This window comes from Aquila chrysaetos, chromosome 6 (genome assembly GCF_900496995.4).
Source record: "Aquila chrysaetos chrysaetos chromosome 6, bAquChr1.4, whole genome shotgun sequence".
In the NCBI taxonomy this organism is placed as follows: domain Eukaryota; kingdom Metazoa; phylum Chordata; class Aves; order Accipitriformes; family Accipitridae; genus Aquila; species Aquila chrysaetos.
Window position 1 is genome coordinate 26,978,797 of NC_044009.1, and position 6,000 is coordinate 26,984,796.

Below are 6,000 nucleotides of genomic sequence, written 5' to 3' on the forward strand. Positions count from 1 at the left end.
TAAGCTGGCTTCAAACACAATAAGTGCTTTCCTGTTACATAGACTTCTATCCCCCAAAAGTTCCTGGGTTTCCCAGGCACCTGCTGTAATTCAATCTGTCTTGGTGGCAACCAGAAGCGTCCGTGAACAAAATGCTGTTTGGCAGGCGAGGGCAAACAGGTGTCCTATAGTATGAAGAAGCACATGTTCCGGCCCTCTCGTAGCCCCCTGCGCCTGAATAAATCAGTGCTCTGTGAAGCATAGGGCTGAAATCAGACCCATATTGTGGAACAGTAAGGCATAGGTGTTCAGACAGTATTAACGAGGCTAGACAGTAAGTTTGGGAAATAACAATAACGAGTAATAATATCTGTGTTGTAGCTCTGACTGGCAAAGAAGCCTACATTTCCTCACCTAGGGTGATGGAAAAGCCACAGGGAAGGTGAACAAACCAACTTTCGTGTATGTGGTAGGGCAACGCCACGTGAGACGTAGAACTGGATCTTCTACTTCATTACAAGGCAATGAACCTCTTTCAGCGCCGAGCTCACACTGAGATTTTGGCTCTGGTTACTGTATTGGCAACAGAGTTGTGCGCAAGCTACGGGCGGCTCCAGGGAAATAGCAGGAAAGCCCCCCAAATGTATGAATTAGAGTTGTCCAGATGGGGCATAACGCAGGCTGTGTAAGCATCTGATGATCAAGGCGGGACACAGTGATTCATATCTTGGAGCTATTCCTAGAATTATTGTGGGGAAGCTCAATAGTGTGGTCCTGTGACCCTCAAAGCTCTGGAGAGGTGTTAAAACAAAGATCAGGAAATTTCATGAAAGGGGAAAAAATAAAGTACTTTTGCAGGAAAGCACCTGTGAAAACAGGCAGGACTTTAAAGGAAGGTTTGTCCCTGTTAATACTCCTACTTTGTCAACATCTTAAAAGAGATATTTAGCACCCTGACCTTAAAACACGGCACGTGTTTCAGCAAGAGCTATTGCTGAGATTTCAGGAACAAGACTATCCCTCTGCTACCTTGGTATTAAGGATACTAAGTCATAGGAAACATTCTGGTGCTCAACAGAAACATGTATTTACAAAACAAATTGCCATGGGGATGCACAGTAAACATAGTTGTGGAAAAGTTAAAACAAGGCTAAGATAAACACCTTGATTATATGTTATATTCACAATCTCTAATAAATGGGAAGTGGAGAGGAAAGAAAAAAAAAAAAGACAAAAAAAGCCACTGGGAAAGATCAAAGTACTTCCTGCAAGTTCATGCAGGTAATCATACAGTCACTACCTTGAAATTGTAGACCCTGGATGTGGTCCCATAATAGATCGGCTCTAAGAACACAGCCCAAAAGGAATAACCTGCGTGTGTAGAGAAAAACATTAAAGCCTGCACTACAAAATGTAGCAGAGATGGTCAGTTACTGGCAGAAGACCTCAGAGACCTCTTTTTTTTTTTTTAAATATCTACTTTATTTGTAGCAGAATGGATTTCACTATAAAACAATACCGTTGTTTCAGTGCTCTAGACTAGACAAAAATCATTCCACTGTCATCTGCCCTACAATTGTTAAAATATAGATATTTCTACAGGTAGGGAATAATGACGTGGCCAGGTTTTGTCAGGTAAAGAAACTTTAGGGAAAGAAATTAATAACTAGCAAGGTAACATTGCCATAAAATTGGTCCCACTTAAGGTATCTTCAAACCACGGGGAGAACCAGCTCTGAGGAAGTGATACACTGATGGCGTCACTAACACCAGCGCTCGAACTCCCGACGAGCGGCAGGCACGTGTGGTGTTGTCCCACTGACGTCGCGACGGCGTCTGCCTCGGTGTGCCGGTCTGCTGGAGAAGAGGAGGGGTACACGCGCAGCCGCTGCTGACAGCCCAGGCACGCAAGGGCAAACTCAAGGTCTGCCTCCGGCCAGATGGTGGTTCTGTCCCTAACCTTTTTCACAGGTTGGGAGGGCTGTATTTAAATAAAAGCTGGTGTTTCTTAGCAAAAGCCAGTGCTTGCCATCCCTTTTCTAGGTTTAAGAACCCGCAACCATTGTCTGACTTTCGCTGAGAATTAGACACCTAATGAAGAATTTACACCATGTCCTCTACTATTTACTTTATCTTAGCTTCTCTCTGGCTGGTTTTTCAGCACTGGCATGTGAGCAGAACCTCCTGCAGAAGCAGTGCTGCTTGCTGTTTTTTGCAGGCTGGCCACAAACTCGTTACTGACGGGCACCTGTGCTTTGGGGCACAGGGCCAGCCAACTTGAGAGCAGGCACTGCTCCGTCCTGACAGATGGGGATTAACGTCCCTGGCCGTTAGATCGTGTAATCTATACGTATCAAGTGTTCGGGACAAGATTCCCAGCCGGGGCCATCCTAGCTGCAGTCCATACTGAGTTTCTGCTGCTCCCTTTAAGAGACTGTGCTGTCACTAATCTGGTCCCAACCTGGTTTTCCAAAAAATTGGGAGTTTTCAGACAAGCCTGACTGCCTTGCAAGTTTGTAGTGTGAGGCAGTAGGGCAGCATGGTGGGCAGGGAGGTCTTACAACTAATTTGGGACCTAGGGGCAGAAATGCTCCAGCTGGTAGAAGAGGAACTCACTGCAGTGTCCCTTCTCAGAGGTCACAGCTCCAGGGGTGCTCAGGGCTTCCCCCTGCTTGCTGATCCCAGCTCTGCAGTGGGGAATTATGAAAAAAGTCACCCCAGGCCAAGTGACAGAGGCTGAGTTGCGTGCTCCAGGGAGAACATGAGCCAGAGGTACAGCTTTTGTAGAGAAAGGATAACTGGCTAGAGACAAGTTCATATTTATTTGCTGCTTTGATTTAGGCTTCTGTCAGAACAAGATCAGATATGCTAGGACTCATCCTCAAGACTGTAGAAATGTGTGCAAAGCTTATTAATTGATAAAAAATGAATAGGTCACAAGTAGGACAAATAGAAACCAGGGTGGATCAAATCATCTCCTTAAAGTACATTGCAAAGCATAAATGACAGTGCTAAAATATCAGTGCATGTCAGATATTAGCTAATCACATGGTATTTGTTACGATTGTGAAAAATTCCTGATACGTGAACTCAACTTGTTTTAACGAGAGAAAGATTTTTGAAAAAAGAAAAGATTTGTTCTCTTTCTTCAGCTCTGTTGTTTTTCTGACATAACATTTGTAGTCTTATTTTTATCTTTTGCCATCAGGACTTAAAATATGGGTCTTACAGACCTTGGGAGTCCTGCTGCTGACCACTAGCAGTAGCAGATCTGGCTTTTAGTACCGTAATCATGAGCAATGAACTGGTAACTGCCAAACTTGGCACACAATAATCTAACAACGGCAGTCACAGAGTAGAAATGAAATTGTTCTGTTTTCTTTTGAAGGAACCTGGATATTTTCTCAAGATGTATTTTCTGGCAACAGCTTACAAAAGTTTCGTGAGAACTGACCTATGCAATATACAGCATGTCATCTTAGAAAATGCTTATAGAGCCATTACCAAGTTCCCACGTAGAACATGGCAATCAGAATTTGCTCAATTTTTAGGTAAAAAATAGATGGATAAAGCTGTTCTGGATATACAAGGAAACCTCAGTTTCGTGCAAAATGCACACTGGAATCTAGGCTATCATTTTCCATTTTGTCTGGCCTTCCCCACCAAGGCACAGGCTGCACCATTTGCTGTGTGTAGTGTTCAAAGACTAACCAGTTCTTGTGGTTTTGTAGTATTTCTGCTTATTCAACTTACTCTTTGTAATATTCCTGGCCCAGGAGGAAATAACAAAAACATCACTTTCTAGTAGTCTGTTCCTGGAAGACTTGTAGCCCAGTTTTTCAGTTTAATAGCTCAGTCCTACATGAGCAAAACTCAGTGTTTTTTCTGATGTTTGTGTCTGTAGTACGAGACCATCCCCGGAGTGGGTTAAGCATCGTGAACTTCTGAGCCTTCTCAGGTTTGCTCATTTGTGATATGAAAGAGTATTTTGCTTAGTGAGATTCTAGGTCTTATGAGGGAATTACAGCTAATGGAAATCTAATTCAGAGTTCTACTTATTGCTATGTGTGCATAATTCTTATCAAAATTTGAAAGAGTTAAAGATTTAAATGGCTGAAGGAATTTGGAGCAGTATTAGTTATCACATCTCTCTTCTCTTGGATGCAGAGGAGAGACAGCGTTTTCTTCTGACCTGATTCCTCAAGCAGGTGAAAGTCACCAGGAGAAGCACAGGCTAGTATTGCCTTCACTGCGTACGCTTATAGTTTGGTAGAACAGCACCCATTTTTTTATACAGTAAAGGCAGAAATAAAATAAATTTATGTCCACCTTTGAAAATGTTGAAAGCCAAGTTTTAATTCTGTTAATACATCAAGAATAAAGAAATACATATTCCCTCACAAACTGCTAACTTTGAAATTTTGACCCCAATACTGGCACATTTCTCAAGATGAAAACATAACCCAGAATTTTTTGAGAGAGAAATTTTGATCATCCTTGACTGCAAGTCTGCATTATGATCTTACTTTGACATAAATGTGTATTGCGGGAGTTCTTTTATGAAATAATACAGCATTTCTCTCAAGAAATAAGATGGGAATCTGGGCCAGTCTGTCAAAATAACAGTTATTTGAGTACACGGCACCTCATAGATGCAACTTGATTTCTCAGAGCTACTACTACAGTTACGTTCTGAGTACAGGAAAATATCGTTGCATCTCAGATGTTGGCTAAGCACAAATTATTAGCAAATACCGACTCTACCATCCCTTGATCAAAAGAAATGGAAACGGTCTGTGCCCCGGACCAACCCATCTGGACTTCATCCCTGCCTAACTTGGAGTCTTACCTAGTGAGCTAGAGATGAAACTTTGGTTTGTCCCCGAGCCACCCTGCTCTCTGTGCCATTGTCTCTAGCTGGGTTAGCTGCTGTCATCCCCCTGGCCGGTAGCAGGCCCTTCTCGTGGCTTTCCAGTTACAGGGGGCTGGCAGCAGTGTGTTATTTATGGCCTCTTTGGTGCGTGGTTCCAGGAGGGAGACGTAGCAAACAGCTGTGCCCTCAACATTTCGAGTTCAGCAGAACTGCGTGGAAATGGAACAACCCTTATCATTTGCTTTTATTAAAGTGTTTTGGTAGGTCAAAGACACACGGTAGGGTTCCCAGGCTTGAATGCCTGTTGGAAGAGAAGAGGGGAAACAAGTTGGGGCTGATGCTTTCTGCAGTCTGCACTCACACGTGCTTATTCTGACCAATAATATAAATGTTGCTATCAGTGCTATGTGCTGACGTTTTCTGGTGCAGAGGTCGCTCCAGAAGTACTTCAAAGTCATGTTTGGAGGTATTTATGGTTTCAGTTCAGTAAGAAATATTCTATAGACGGTTTCCTTATCAGCACAAGCAAAAAAACCTACCAGCTGCATCTGTTGGACTATGCAAAGGTTCACAATGACTCTTCCAGTTTGATGTAGACAAGCTGAGTAGCTGCCACGGGCAGCAGTGGCCAACCTGCAGCTCCTGAACCACTCATCGGTCGTATACCAGTCACGTAGCTTACATGCTATATGACCATATGATGTGGCTTATTGAAAGGCTGCGCTCTCCTAGGAGGAGTGCGGTCTGCCATGCAATCCAGAGCACAGGATCCGTGGCAGACAGTGAGGTTGGAGGTGCTTCCGAAGCCAGTATCGCCGGTTCACCAGTCACCAGCAGGTCCGGGTATTAGCAGCTATCACAGCCCCTCCTCTTCCCTTCACTTTTCTAACAGATATGGCATGTTGTATAACAAGTTTATAGCTCTTCACAACGTGATTTTGGAAGGTGAGTTACGATCGGAAAGTTTGGTCTCTCCTACATAGTGTTTGAGAAATTATAATTTTGTCGGAGAAGGGAATTGTTTTGTTTGAAGTTCTGCTGAAGGTTAGGGCTTTGTTGGCTCAGACTTACTCCCTGAGGGGAGTTTTTGATGCAAGTTAGCTTTAGGAAACTAAAAGTATGTATTTTTCACGCTACTATTAAATGTC